The 16,067-nt window shown below is 36.8% G+C and overlaps 1 protein-coding gene across 1 annotated transcript in view; it reads left to right on the top strand.

Moving 5' to 3' along the window:
• Positions 1-1,029: 1,029 nt before the first annotated feature.
• The window catches only part of LOC134211611 (uncharacterized), a 220,307-nt gene continuing 205,269 nt past the window's right edge, over positions 1,030-16,067 (top strand). Inside the window, exon 1 of the mRNA XM_062688666.1 lies at positions 1,030-1,071. The gene's annotated coding sequence lies outside the window, so the exon portion shown is untranslated. The remainder of the gene's footprint in view (positions 1,072-16,067) is intronic.

Genomic DNA, 16,067 nt, shown 5'->3' with positions numbered 1-16,067 from the left:
ATACAAATACAATACAAATTTGCAAGCTTTCCTTAAAATATTTGTTTGTGAGCTTATATTTATTGTATAAGTATCTTTTTTTTCCTGTTCGGGTGTGCCCCTGCGACCAATTAAGTATCTAACATGTTCGTATATGCCCAGTAGAGTGGTTCAAATTTTGACTTTTTTGCTCCCCTATGCTTAAACGATGGCATTTGCCATTTTAATAATCGTCCTAAATTTTTAGCTAATTTGGATGTAATTTGACTGAGCACAAGCAGTTTGAAGCTTGTATGAAAATTACTATGAAAACAGTAACTTTTGTGAAAAACCGTTCCCCATCATTGCCCATTAAACTCTAAAAATGTATGAATACGTTAGCAACATAGGAAATTTATCAAGGGAAAATATCGTCGTTGTTGCTAAACGATTTGATGCTGGCAACAAAAGTTATTAGGGAAATACTGAATTGTGGGAAATTCAATTTAACACGTAAAAGAATAACATCAATATCAATAATGAGCCTTTCTGTTTTCTTTATAATTTTGCTCACAAAAGTCAGATTGCTTCGCAACAACAACTGGCTTTCGACTTAGGATCTATTCTATGATGGCGATGCGTTAAATATATTCAAATAGATTCTGGGCTGCTTCACGAAACGATCCCTTACATAAGTGGCAATTCTCATAGTAATTTTCATATAACCTTCAAACGGCACGTGCACAACCAAATTACATCCAAATCAGCTAAAAATTTGGGAGGACTATTAAACTAGCAAAAACAATCGTTTAAGCACAGGGGAGCGAAAAAGTCAAAATTTGAATCACTCTAATGCCCAGTCCATATACTGGTTTTGGTAGGATGTAATACAGAATTGTTATAAAATCTAACAGTCGCTGGTTGGGTGTGGGATATTAAAGAGTGTCATAACTTGTGCACCGGTATGTATTTGTCTCTGCAATCTCTGCTCAAAAAGCTGTGGCAATCAACTGTCAATGTCCTTTTCAATGACTATTATTTTAAAATCATTCTTTCGCTTATTTTATTACAGAATACACCCATGCCTGCATCTGAGAAGAAGTTTCAATGATGGTAAGTCAAATGAGTTCAATTATTAAAATTTTGTATTGATTTTTTATTGAATCTACATAAAAGTGTATCCCTTCCGTCATTAATCACGTGGGGCAAAGTTTCTACTGCTGGTTTAGGCTAGTGTCGTCAAAATATTACAAAGAAGTTTTTCAGATCGAGCATTTTAGTGTGTAATCAAGTGAATTATTTGGGGCCTTCCTTAGCCAGGACAGTTTTTCTTGATTGATGACTTGTGAGCGAAGTCAGATTTTTTCTTTTGGAGATAATTAATTTTGATACACATAGTTAAGTTTGCCATTTTAAGTTGTTTTTATGAGATATCGCGAAAAAGATTCGGCTGCCGGTGGGACTTGAACCCACACTACTCAATTAAGTACACGGACGACGTATTACCAATTATACAACAGCTGCCCTTGCGAGAAAATGTTCCATAACCAGCTAATAACGATGGGATATAAGTCAATGTGCAACTTGCTTAACGCAAACGCCTGATAGAAAGGCACCTACTTCGAAAAAGACAGCAGCTCGGAATGGACTGATTGAAATTATTTCAAAATTATTCATTTTGTTTACCAAAAAAGGTCAAACTTTGAAAATTGCTAAGCTGTGTAATAATTATAGTTTTACCTCCAAATAACAATAACATTAGAATGTATGCCCAAATGCGTGCAAAAAATAGGCTGGTTTCAGACCATTGCAATGCATTGAGATGTTGGTTACGGCCCACCATTCTTGAGAAAGTCGAAAGAGTAGACTTTTCCTTTTTCCTCTTTTTCCTCTTTATCTCTTGACTTTCCAGTGCCACACACAATAATGCGCGAAGAAATGTAGGAAAAGGTACTACCAATTGGCCAAAAAATCATTTTTTCGCGACACAAAATAATATTTCCAATATACAAAAAAAATATTTCTATAAAGAATAATTAGCAAATTTTCAATAAAAAATAGTTTTGGATGGAAAATTTTTTTTTTAACATTTTTATATCTTTTTCAATTTTGGAAAATTCTTCTATTTTCTTATTTTACATTATTTTGGGAAAATTTTATTACATTGTATTTAAAAATAGGCTTCCCTCACCTTTATTTTGTATTCAACATACCGTTTCTTACAACACCAAGCAAAATAACAATAGCCTTGGAAATGGAAATTTTAAACCACCATTCAACACTCTACTCCACTATGGATCTTAAAAACACATAACATGTCAGCGGTTGGAACATCTCACCGTGCATTTCAGAATAAAATACTAGGACATGCAAGCAAATAGTCAAATGCGGACGGTAATCCCATATATTAGAGCGTGGACAGCTACACCGTTAGGGGTCCACTGCATCAGCTGGTTCCGCAAGGCACTGAAAGTTGTACTTTCGAAATGAGTTGCAACATAAGTGTCCGCGATAAATTTGCCTCGTACGCACTGGGACATCTGAACAGCCAACACAGCGGGTACTCACTGAAGAGTGGAACAAGCCTAACGATGCCTGGAAGTAAAAAAAAACAGCAAAATGACCTAGAATAAAAGCGAATGATAGCCATTTTTCATTCGGGAATTCGATGTGGGTTTCTTGGGAAGCTTGATGCCGTTGGACAGTGCATCACAGGGAGCTGAATTTCTCGTAGGTATTTTTCTTCTCGTAGGTTCTTTTCTTCTATGTAGGTTTAAAATTGATTCTAAACGGATGCTTTTCATTTTTATTTGCACTTCAAATAGATGTTGAAAACTTTAGCAAACATTATATCCACAAAAAAATACACTTTACAATGCCAAATTTAGATCTCGTTATTATAATATAATAAAACAAATTTGTACACTGGGGAAAAAAGTACATGAGAAAATGGAATAAAAAAATTAAAAAAATAATAATGTCGATGTTCCCGCGTATTGGCATAATAGTTTATGTATTTCGTACAAGACGAACCGACAGGCAAACAAATCCTTTACACAGTCTCATCGTGCCTTATCAGCTCATCAACAACAAGCACATAAAATACAATAAATATCCGGTGAATCTTCCCACCAATAAAATAAAATAATCGATTGCACGCATTATAAAACATTGAACTTGTGTTCCAATATCAGGTTTTCATCAACGGAGATGTGTAAAAGATGCGTACAAACTGCTGAACTTGACGCTGTGGGGGAAGATTAAAGTTGCCATATCTCCGATCGATCGCTAGGCAAGTTACCCGCCATCCGGTCAGATTGGAAAGGAACCGGTGTTATCTATTGCCAACTACGGGTCTGAGCACTGAGCACATGATGAGCAGTTAGCCAGTTAGTCAGTCGGGCCGCGGTCTATGAGGATTGAGAAAAAACGACACAGATGGAACTTGTTTTCGAAACTTGTTGCACGCACGCAGTCTCTCACATTAGCAGACACGCTCTTGAAAGCGGAGAAAAAAAGTTGTGATTTGATTAAGTAAAATTAATAGCAAGCGACATCACGGCAGAAAATGCCATTACAATTGCTTTTTATTGGACGGATGCAAGTGCTCGCTTGCATCGTTTTATGGGCGATTAGACAGCTATATGAGGGTTTTGTGTTCGACTTGGCTAGGAAATCAAAAACGGGTTCGTCATCTGCTGACCAAATGAGACGCGAGTATTTTTCCTGGTTTGACAATTATGGGATCGAAGTACCCTAAGTGCTTTTCCAGTAATGAGCAACACGCAGTGTTGATGCGTTTCTTGCGCCATTAAGGTTTTCACGATAACATGGATTTTCTCTTAACAAGTGTCTAATAAAATATTGAAATAGTTGATGAGATTTAAGTAGCATCGATCCAGTTTTTTATTGTGCAAAACTCTTTCATCAAAATTCAATCAACCTAAAGAATAAACGTTCTGGACTCTCTCTGATCCGTATCTTTCAATGTTCATACCATTTTGACTCATATTCCGAACATGACTCATATTCCAAACACTCGCTTTTATATGGCCATTTCAACGCTATCGTGTAATTCTTTCCGTAGGATATTGAACTTAATTCCAATGAAATTTTTTAGAGTGCTAAAATGCCAGTATTCGGTCATGTTTTGAATATGAGTTAAAACGGTACTTCAAGTCAATAAAGCGCCACCGGAATCATTTTTTTTATAAAGATCAAGTTTTGTTTCTATTAAGCATCTTGTGGAACCTAGGTTGTTGACGTTAACCTTAGAATGGCCTGTTCGTAGCAGCAATTAGAGCATAAAATAATCGAAGAAACAGTGCAGTGATTTAATATGTCATTCCATTATTTTGAATAATCATGCTTCGAGAAGAAAATAATTTAGAGCGCTGGCATCAATACGTCTGTTCACTTCATGGTAAACCATATTTCCAACAACTTTAAACGTCATCTCCACCGAACCTAACACTAAGCAGTACTCGATCTACTTCTGTCTCTATCTGCCACCACGTACTTCATCTTAATACAGATCTCGCGCTTAGGATCATCGATTTTTTCTGTTAATAACTCAACTGAATTCAGCTTTTTACGCTAGCCATAAATATGGAAAGGGTGATTCAAACATGGCAGATGCTGTGAACTTTTTTTCTCTCAACATCATAGTCACCTTTGAACCGAAATATGTTTTGCAATCTTTTGTAATATGTTTTGTCAAATCTGTCACATAATGCATCGATATTTGAATTAACAATAAACGTAATAATAATTCTACCTTTTAGATTTTCTGCAGTCGAATTACACCTGTTGGGAAGCCGCAAGAACAAATTTATCGATATGTAGCGTGTATTCTTCGTTATTCTTCAGTTGCATTCAAGTCAAACACCTGAACGCTTGAGGAATCATTTTTATTCTTACTTTACCATTGTTACGTCTCATTGATTCTTTGTTAGTACACTCTACTTGTTGGAGAACTCATAGCAGAAAATCTACTAGCATAAAATCTATAACTCGTAGCGAGCCCTCGCTAGACTTCTGATCAAAAGGAACTTACATATGTACATCTATATTGGTCTTTCTTCGAATGATTCGTGTCGTTAGATTTAGATTAGGCAAATGAGTTGATGCTTTCAGCTGAGTTAGCTTGATAAAAGATTAACGTGGTCAACTTTCTTCTAATTAAATTGTTTAATCGTTCGTTTCAAGTTATACTTGCTCAATTTTCTTGAACTGCCTAATTCACAGTCTAGTTTAGGAAAATTAAGTGAGCAAGTCGTTTCACTTGAACGCAAATTGAACACCTTTAACTCTTTTGAACAGAAGGCAAGTTGACCATATTTATCTTTGGTAACTACGTCCTCCGCGCTCCGTTGGACGAAACCGGTAATCAGCTTTAACTTTCAGCAAAGGTGCTGGACGGCATCATATACAACATTCACAGAAAACCGTTGAATATCGTACTCGGAAGATTTAGATTAACCAAGCATGGCTGTGGTCCCGTTTACGTAAGAAAACATTTTATCATTAAGAGAATATTCCTCGTTTTTTCGAACTCCGGAACCTAGAAAATCGTCTCTGTGCCCAGGGCCGGATTTATTGAGGGGCCATGGCCCCGGGCCCCCACAATTCTTATGTACCAAAACCAACCTTTTTTGTACATTTTAGGACCCCACATACTGTCGGCCCCGGGCCCCCTTTCGGCTAAATCCGGCGCTGTCTGTGCCTTACAATGCGATTTGTATATGAGTCAGCTCTCCATATTCAGCAATTGATGCCGGATCTAAAGATAAGTGGCATTTTCAGAAAATAACCTCTTGGCGCAGTTTTGGACAAACCCCCCCCCCCCTTGGAGACAACAGTTTTAGAAGATTTTTTTTTTCGAAAAAAAAATGTTCGGAAATCTCCCTCCAGACCAATTTTCTGGCTACGCCACTGGCTTGGAGGAATCACACCCACTGGCCATCTATGAAACCCGCGAAGCCAGTGACATCAAACGATAAACAGTAATCAAAGTGGATCGAGTTAGGTGGTATACAGGAGATTACACCTTGCTGAAACAGAGGAATTCTAATCACAGACGACAGGAATCGGGCGATGGCCAGGAAAATTATCAATTTGTCAAGATATGAGTAAAACAAATTTTGCTGGAAAAGCGAGAGGAAACAGTAAATGTTTCAATGTTTCGAGCGCACTTCTATTGACCGTCATAGAATTAAAAAATCATCCAATTTATTACTTCGAGTCATCAAAAGTCGCACCCGCAAGTATCAATTATATCAGATTAGTTGGAAAACCATATTGAAACATTTTGCCACAGCCAATGCCAATGATCGAAGATCTACTAATTGTATTCCTGGAATTTATCTTGAATTATCCGCAGGCTAAATATCTAATTCGTTGTTTATCGGCCCACATGAAAGCTTACCTGACTTTTGCTGACGAAGAACTACCCGAGCAGTTTCTCTCTACAAGAGGCTCTCAAATAAAGACAAAAAAGTGTCTCTCTGTTAAACAGAATATGAGACAAAATTGTAGATGCATTCTAATACATTATGTGTCTTTTGCTATAGGAGGAGGATATGAGTCCGACTAACCAATCGCAGATCGTCATCCTCCCATTGTTATAAAAAATCAATCAAAAATTAATTAACTCCAGCTTCATGCATTTTCTCTTCATATTCACATGTGTGCAATATTAAAGTTGATTTTGTTGATAAAGTTGATAAAGTTGATAAAGATTTTGATAGTTTTGCTTCTACGAATCAAAAATAGACAATAATGAACTGAATCTGTAGCTATATGAGCATAACAACTCAACAGGCTGTAACAGATTCTGAGAACACTGAGCGTCATTTCATGTATAAAAAAATTAATTCTTTATGAATGCTCATTTTAATGTGAACAAATTCAGCTTGGTTTATGTAGTCCTATTATAATAACATGCAATGCATGCTGGTTCTTTAATTTATTCCAAAAAATATTTAAAAACCTGTCTTATTGTACGGATAATTATATCGTTTGATCGCTGCAGGCAATGTTCCTCTTACGCTTCCATAGCCGGGCAGGAGAATAACCCCTGTTATTGATACCATACTCTGCTATGAACTAGCCTTGCATAACATGTAAAATACCAAAGGAGTAATACCAAAAAAGACATAACATAGTCTGTCATTACAATTACAAGTATTCTGCATATACGTTTTTGGTATTACTTTTTGGTATTTTACCTTTTACGCAAGGCTAGTCATACCAATTTCTCTTATCTAGATCATAGCTCCTGCTCGGTTACCAATGGCGACAGAATTCCAGTCACCAAGCGATAGAATCATCAGATTTTGAAAATTTGCTCTTTGGTTGTAAAAATGGCATCAAAGCATGAGAACCATCGTGTCATAAGAGTGGTATACAGCAATCAACGTCCAGGTGATGCCCAACAGCATGGCATGACATGGCATTGGGCTTAACTTCAACTGAAAAACAGTTGTCAGCGAGATGAAGTTCAAAGCAAACTGGCGTTCTGAGGCCAAACCTGATTAAAGGATTTGAATGGAAGGCCCGGCAATACGTATTCGCTAAAATGTAAGCTTGAGTGAATATTGTTTGTTTATTTTCTGCGAATTGATTAAAAACATACACATCCTCATTTTTTTTTAAGTTTTGCTGATTTACACATCTACTTATTTGATTAATTTTTGATCGTAACATCGTTTGTTGGATCCTTTGATGCATCTGCTAACTTACTAGTTTGAGGGGCTCGACCATTCTTCCTATTAGCTGTACTGATTTCAGCTGATTCAGAACATTACACAATTGAACTCACCCAGCGTTAGTTATTCCATGGCCGGATAAAGTTAAGAAGGCCTTAAACGATGTTCTATATCGAATTAATTATATAAACCCCAAATTTGAAAATTGTGATTTGGTAACCATAATTGGTCGGGGTTCAGCCAAACCACACAAAGCGGTTTTTTGACTGACTTGTGATATTGTGTTCGTAAAAGTAAAACAGAAATTATTTCATATCAATTCATACGTACATTTGTTGTAGGATATCCTCAGTAATGGCATTGAATGTTGTCCGATGCGATTTGTGATTATGTGAATCTGTTACACAAACAAATTGTCAAGAGAATTGATTTTTTTTCATTGGCGCTTGGTGTGATTTGGCTGAACCCCGACCAAATGATGATCCATTTGACCGAAATAGTGTGCACGCCACGAAGATCTGACAAGAAGAGGCCGAGTCATGGTTTACTGCTCACCGATTGACACGCTGCGATGTTAATGTTTAATCAGATGGCTGATGGTAACTTACTAAAACCCTACATTTTCCTTCTTTTCTCTTGGAAAATGGCAAAAATCCTCTAGCATAGTGTGCAATGATTTTATTCCTGAATTATTTAAGGTGGAGGAAGATAAACATTGAACATGTTGCATTTGAGAAACCGATAAATTCCTTTAAAAACTGAACTCCAAAATAAACTTGTCTTAACATCGTGGTTTTGTTTTCAATCGCAGAACAACGAAATAAAATACGCATATTAGGAAAATTTCCATGTTTCATGTAGTGCACTGTTCTTTGAAATCTGCTACTCATCAAGCAAGTCTACAGAAAAGACTAACAAAACCGAAATTTAAAATATTACTAATTCCATTTAGTCAACGAATGATAGTCTGGTTTCTGTGGTGAATAAGATGGATTGGATTTGGAATAGGATTGGATTTGGATTAATATTGGTTAGAAATTGGATTTGATTTTGTTCTGAATTTGGATTTAGACTGGTTTGGAATTGGATTTGGATTGGATTTGAATTTAGATTGGTTCGAAATTGGATTTTATTTGTTTTTGGATTGGATTTGGGTTGGATTCGGATGGAATTTGGAATGTTTTATAATCGGATTTGGATTGGTTCTGAATTAGATTTGGATAAAAATTTAATTAGGATTGGATTATGAGTAGATTTGGAATGGATTCGGATCGGATTTGGATTCACATTGGTTACAAATTGGATTTGATTTTCTTTTGGATTTGGATTTAGACTGGATCGGAATTGGATATCTAATGGTATCGGATCAGATTTGGATTGGATTTGTATTTAGATTGGTTCGTAATTGATTTGATTTGATTTGAATTCTGATCGTTTTAGGATCGGATTTGGATTGGATTTAGATTGGTTCTGAATTACATTTGGATTAAAATTGGATTGAATTGGACTCGGAGCGAATTTGGTTTGGATTTGGATTGGATTTGAATTTAGATATGGATTAAAATTGAATTGAATTGGGATTGGATTATGAGTTGATTTGGAATGGATTTTGATTCATATAGGTTAGAAATTGGATTTGATTTGATTTTGGATTGAATTTAGGTACGGAATTGGATATCAAATAGTTTCGGATCGGATTTGGATTGGATTCAAATTTAGTTTGGATTTGCATTGAATTTGGATTGAATTGTGAGTGGATTTGGATTCGAATCGTATTTGGTTGGAATACGCAACATATTTGGATTGTATTTGGATTAGATTCGGATTGGATTTGGATTGTTCGGATTGATTTCGGATTGGATTTGGGTTGGATTCAATTCGGTTGGTTTTGAGTAGGATTTAGATTGGAGTTGCATTAAATTTGGAATGGATTTGGATTAGATTTGGATTGAATTTAAATTGGATTTGGTTTGTATTTAGATTGGATGTGGATTGGATTTGGATTGTTTTGTACTGGATTTGGGTTTAGATTGGTTTTGGATTGGATTAAAATTAAATCTGGATTGATTTTAATGGATTTGGATTGGAGTCGGATTGATTGTGGATTTAAAATGAATTTGTCACGAACAAATCCAAATTGAATTTGGGTTGGATTTGGATTGAATTTGGATTAGATTTGTATTGAAATTAAATTGAATTTGGATTGTATTTAGATTTGATTTATTTATTTATTTATTTATTTATTTCTGAAACCATCAACAGGCGATATTGCCCCAATGATGTAACTTAATCCTAGTAGAACTCACATGTATTAATTTATTTACTTGTAGTATTTCAACTGACTTTCTAATGATCTCATCGAAAACGATTGAAACTGAAATTACTAACAATTACTAGCAATGGACAAGCAACAGAAAAAAACAATTATTTCAAATGAATTGAAAAGCAAACAATAGTTGAAAATGGTGTTTTATACATAGTTATGAAATTCTCTAAAACAGATTCCGGCTGGCCATGTCGATGGAAGTAGCGCTGATTCTTTGAAGCGTTGGTCGATTCCGATCTTAAATGAAATGTACGGCATTGATGATGGTTCTTTCCATACTGGGACAAGCTTCTTGACTATAGATGACACATCCGGACCAAGGGAATCAGTTACCAACTTGGAAATATCGCTGTCAGTAACGTGGTTCTTCAAATGCGTGAAGAACAGCCAGCATTTGTCATCCTTTACGCTAGGGTTCAAGGCAACAATTTTATTATCAATTTTCTTTGTTCCGCATAATAGCTTAGGAAATGACATTGATGATGATTTTGCAACAGGAGAATCGACAGTGCGGGTGCGTGGAGTGTAGGAGTATGCGTACTTGTTGCTAATATCATTGATGGTTTCCTGGATGACGGCAATATGTTTTTTCATTTCCGAGATTTCAAAGTCATATTGCATTTTTATTTCAGCAGTTTCGGAGATGTTGGAAATACGTTTTTTGCAATTATCTAACGATAAACGTTCATCTCGGATTTTATGTATGTTTTGGATACATTGGTCGCATATCCAACACATATTCGAATTTTTACGGTACTTCATTAGCTCATCACGACTGGACACAATACACTTTGCATGGAATACTTTACTGCACAATCCTTCACAAGCGACGCAGTCATCCTTCCGGGCGATTGAACTACAGCATTGTTCACAGATCGTCGATTTGTTTTCGTTTGGTCTCTCAGCCATTCTTCGCAACAAACAAAAGAGCAGGAATTGTCAATAGTTGATGATTGTTGAAGTCGATTGATTTTCAACTAATGTTATCGATATTTGTCGCATGCAATTGCAGCAATAACACCTAATGAAGTCTGGTGCTTAATTATTCCGCCAATAATTACAATCAGAAACAATATTACATCACAATAAAAGCAAAAACAGAATTCGACGACGACTCGACGGCGGCTCGACGACAAGCAGTTACTGTTACTGTATTGGTCTTGGTTTTGAATACAATTTGAATTAGTTTAGGATTATAAAGAGTCGTTCGCATATTTTTCTTAATTCTTGAAAAGGGGGTAATTCAGTATTGGTTTAAAAGGAATTAATAATGATATTTCTTCAAGCTACATAGGTATTTTAAGTTTCTAATGCGTCTCCAGAGTAGAGGAGGGAAAGAATGTAGTGAATGAGATTAGAATGAGGAGTTTTTGCAAAATAGCACTGATATTATTTCCTTGTAACGATATGAACTCATTTATTGATTCATTTCGATCAGCGTGTATAGTGCTATCTTGTGCTCCATGGTAATGCAAAGGTGTTTTAGGTTTTTCATTCGTGTTGGAACGAATTGATAACAGAGTTCAGTTTGCTGAGTATTGTTGCGACGAACGGTCGAGCTTGAAAACCTCGTCCGGGTCACGACAGTTTCGTACATTTTTTTTATTGAATTCACTATAATAGGTTTCACTGTATCTTAGCTTAGGCTTGTTTGACTGTTCACATCGTAGTTGCTAGACGTGATAGGCCGAGAAAACAAAATATGCACAACTCACCAAATGACTAGTTTTCTTGGTACTTGGAAGCTTTTCTCACCGTACATGCTTTGCAGTTTCATTAGCTCAAGACCAGCATAGATGCCGGCCACGCTATCACAGCCAATTTAGGATTAAGAGAGATTCTTAGTTCGACACTCACCGTTATACTAGACTGAGGAATTCTATGCATCGCCGTGAACACAACTGGAGAAATGGGAGGGAGCTCTTGATACTACACATCAAATTAAATATGTACTGTTGTCAGGCAACAAATTTTGTTTTGCGTGTTACTATTGTTAAATTGCCTCCAAAAATTTGCTTGCCGAGAGTTTCGTTTTCGGCTCACACTGACAGTTAGATTTCGACTCGGCTTTACTCACACATTTTTAGAATGTTTTTATTGTTCATCAGATTGATTTCCGGCTAAACGAACCTTCCCTTCCTCTTTCTTCAGAAATTCGACGGGAGAAAAGGGAAGGGTCGTTTAGCCGAATACCAATCGGTGCAAAACCACTTGAGTGAAAATGCCGTTTGCCTTTTTCGCCAAATGAAAAGTTCGGGCGAACGACATTTTCGGCCGTATGCCCATTTCGGCTAACTGGCACTTTGACAATATGGGTTTCAGCGTAATGGTTTGTTCGGCCAAATGATATAAATAGAAAATATTTTAACCGAAAATATGCCGAAAAAGATGTTTATCCTAATAAGTCATTTGGTTGAAATGCCGTTGTGCCGAAAAGGTTGTTTGACCAAACCGCATTTTTTGCATAATGAACTATTCGGCTAAACGGAAATGATCAGTTCAGCCGAACAACAATTACGGCTGAATGACCCGTCCGGCCAACTTACTCTTTTTGGCAAACGACCATTTTGGCTTGATGGCATTTACGGCTAAATGAGCTATTCGGCGCCTTTTTAGCCAAAGGAATTGTTCGGCCAAACGACCCTTTTATCCAAATAATATTTTCTGTCATACAACTTTAGGCTTGGTAGGCTTCAGTAAATTGGTTTGTTGGGTCAAATAACATATTCGGCCAAACAGCTTTCGGCCTTGTCGTCTTTAGCCAAATTGCTTTCTTCCAAATGAACCTTCTTCGTTCAAAAATTATATTTCAACGAGAAATTCCTTAGATTTCAACGGAAAATCTTTCAAAATTTCCACTCAAAATTTTTAGTTTTTACGGAGAGCTTTTCGAAATTTCTACGGGAAATTGTATGAATTTTAAAGGAAATAGTATTTTCATAAGAAAAATATTTTGAGCTTTTTAGTGGAATGTCTTCACTTGTCATAAGACGAGTTTATACAATCCCATTGAATTCCACCACTTAATTGTATCTTGACAGATACGTATTTCGACCTCAACAGTAAGGCCGTCTTCAGTGTCTCGTACTAAGTCGAGTCAAGTACGAGACACTACGTAAGTCGAGTCAAGTACGAGACACTGAAGACGGCCTTACTGTTGAGATCGAAATACGTATCTGTCAAGATACAATTAAGTGGTGGAATTCAATGGGATTGTATAAACTCGTCTTATGACAAGTGAATATTTTCATTAAAAACTTTCTTTCAACGTAATGTTGTGGAGGATAACATTCGGGAAATTCTACGGAAAATCAACTGAAACTGAAAGAACCTTCGCGAGATCCGAGTGTTTAGTTCTGTTTTGGGCGGTCGTAAATTACTGCGTGATCGATTGTGTTTTGAGTGCGAGTTTGCCTGGACGTGCAATTATACACGTTAAGCGGAAACCATGAGCATATTACAGGCAGAAACGTAGGACAACCTGTAATTTTCCACATACTCGCGTCTCCAAGAACTGTACATACCAAAATGCTGATGCGCCGACGCGTGGTACGTTGATCGCTTAGAGCTGCCGGCTAAAAGGCGTTTTTCTACAAGAGTTTTATGGCAACGAAATATCACCACTTTTAGCAATGTGAATATTATCGATATGATAGATTTTTTTAAATTTTAATATGGCATCAGCTAGCTACATTGTTTAACTGTTGCGTGAGGTTGAAACACCCTTGAAAATCATTATAGCTAAGGCATAAAAGCAGACTATGCTTAGCTAGGGCATATTGCCCCTCCTTCCCCTACATTATTAACTTTGTGTTTCAAGTTTTATGAACATGCTATCGTTCATACATGAAAATAACTTCAACATCGTTGAAGCGACAAACCCCCTCCCATATTTTCTCAATCAATAAACTCACGCCTAATTTTAGAAGGTTTGAATCAACAATATCAAAATCAATCGAATGCATTCTGATAATGTCGAGCTGGTCAATATTAGTCATATATCAAAAAGCGATCATGATTTGTTAGATATATAATGTATCTATGGTGCAATGTCAATTTCTGTATCCGATAGCTGTCCCCCGGGTCCGGACAGTGAGTTTTTTCATGTGATAAAATAGCCATTTTTTGCACCTGTTTTGTGAAACTTACTTCAATTCAAATGTTTTTCCTTGCTGAGGTATCAGAAAGCCACAGAAATAGGCAGAAATAAATTTTAAAGATGTCATTGAAAATGGAGGGAATTTTGAGTAGGATGTAAGAAATTGAGCTGGAGAATCAAATAAGCTCTACTAACACGAGTTTATATCTACAACTTGAGCAAGTGAAAAATATTACTATTATAAATGATGTTTTCACTCATGTAACAGGAACTTGGTCAAATTTGAATATGATGCAATAGTGTCCGGTACTCGGGGACACTTTTCTGAACCGTGAAAATTTTAACCAAAATTCATTATCAAAATACATCGTCGAAAAACGTGTTCAAATGATCCAATATAGTTTGTATGAATAATCAATGATGATATTTTGTGTATATGGTATACAAGCAAACATATTCCGGATAATTAGAGAGTTTTTCGTTAAATGGCTTATGTGTCCGGCACTGGGGGATCTCCCCCTATCTTTATTGGAGATGCCGTAATAGACCAAAACGCCCATTGTTGTTGGCGGTAGAATGATATAAAATCAGGCCATGCATTTTTCACCAGCTTTATCGTTAATTGTACTACTGCTACTCTCAATTTTTCGCCAAGAATGCACAATGATTATCGTGCATTGTTTAAAAACACAACAATAAGATTTTTTTATCCGAAAGTCCATCGTAATGCAGTGAACTGCAATGCAACTGATCATAAACATTAAAATGCCGTCTGGCTGGCATTAGACTGCGAAGAACACATGTGTGGGTTCCCTATATATGTAGAATTCATTAGTCGGTCATTTATCTAAATTTGTTTGAAATTCGAGGATGAGAATCAATTGTCAAGGCATATACTGCCCTTACTACGAAACAGATGATGTCTTCCTCTTAATCGAACTGCAATCTAATTCCAATGTTGAAGCAAGCAGTATACGAAAAACAAATGCAATAATAGAAGCTTCCAGAAGCCCGATCGGTCATGTGGCCTAGCATTGATTACGATCAGTTACCCGGAAAGAGTCAACAACTGGTCTGGTCCTCCCGCTGGAGTCTCCGGCGATGATGGAAAACAGGTTGCAAAATAGAATAACTTGTTAATTGTCAACGAACAGGAGGCCGGAGAGCATCGGCGACGATGCGATGATTTTTGCCAGCTAGACCAACTGGTTCTTGTGCTGCGTGATTGGCTTTTATCGCGATTGCAGAAAACGGACCTATAGCGCAGTCGACAACTGCACCGCTGATGATGGCTGGGAGGAAAACTGTAAACACCAACTGAAATGGAACGACATCAGCGGCAGAGTGCTTTCCGAAGACATCAACCCAGACGAGATAAATAGAGATGCATAACTACCGGGTGATATTCGACTTGAAGGGTGCCACTGGTGACACGTTGATCGCTATCTCGGAATGTGCGCTTCGAGAGGTTATTCCAAGGAGTTCCGTTGGTACAGTGAGCTTTGAGCAACTCCGTTCGATTGGATTGGTTACATTCATAATGAGAGCAATTGGTGCGATGAAAATCTGTATCTCGCAGGATTAGATTTTGCATATATGATAGAGCATACTAGGTGGAATTAGATAGGGTAGTACTAACTCGTCCAAGTGACACTCGGCAAGTGAAGATATTCCACAAAAAAAGCTCTAAATAATTTTTCTATCACAATAATTGCTAAATACTGGCACGTCCATGTGCTAAGACAAGACAAAACAAAAGATGATCTATTTGTTCACAACGTTGTAATATATTTTATAAGGTCAGTGGACACTGGACAGTTCTGCGAAACGTTGTTTCTTGACTAAAGTTACGTCACGGTGTGCCTGTGACCATTATTAACGAAAAAAAATGTCCATCCATTCTGAACTCGCCTTTCGAAAGATATAATATCCAAACGTCTGCTATGAAAATTTCAAAATACTTCATCTAGGGAAT

The sequence above is a fragment of the Armigeres subalbatus genome, chromosome 2 (genome assembly GCF_024139115.2).
Source record: "Armigeres subalbatus isolate Guangzhou_Male chromosome 2, GZ_Asu_2, whole genome shotgun sequence".
Taxonomy (NCBI): Eukaryota; Metazoa; Arthropoda; class Insecta; order Diptera; family Culicidae; genus Armigeres; species Armigeres subalbatus.
The sequence above is the reverse complement of the archived record's forward strand: the minus strand, read 5'-3'. Positions and strand labels throughout refer to the sequence as shown.